The following is a 258-nucleotide window of genomic DNA, read 5'->3' on the forward strand; positions in this document are numbered from 1 at the left end:
GACCCAACAGGAAGTGGCTGTGGTCCAGCAGGAAGAGTGGAGACCCAACAGGACAGTGGCTGTGGTCCAGCAGGAAGCAGTGGAGATCCAACAGGAGTGGACTGGGCTCCAACAGGAGCAGTGGAGACCCAACAGGAAGTGCTGTGGTCCAACAGGAGTCAGTTGAAGGAGACCCAACAGTAAGTGGCTGCTGCGCTCAACAGGAAGCAGTGGAGATCCAACAGGAAGTGGCTGTGGTCCAACAGGAAGCAGTGGAGA

The 258-nt window shown here is 57.0% G+C and overlaps 1 protein-coding gene across 1 annotated transcript in view; it reads left to right on the top strand.

Moving 5' to 3' along the window:
* niban1a (niban apoptosis regulator 1a) overlaps positions 1-7 on the top strand; it is an 11,122-nt gene extending 11,115 nt beyond the window's left edge. Inside the window, exon 13 of the mRNA XM_029828101.1 lies at positions 1-7. This exon is cut by the window's left edge and continues 601 nt beyond it. The gene's annotated coding sequence lies outside the window, so the exon portion shown is untranslated.
* The last annotated feature ends 251 nt before the right edge of the window (positions 8-258 follow it).

The sequence above is a fragment of the Takifugu rubripes genome, chromosome 20 (assembly GCF_901000725.2).
Source record: "Takifugu rubripes chromosome 20, fTakRub1.2, whole genome shotgun sequence".
NCBI lineage: Eukaryota > Metazoa > Chordata > Actinopteri > Tetraodontiformes > Tetraodontidae > Takifugu > Takifugu rubripes.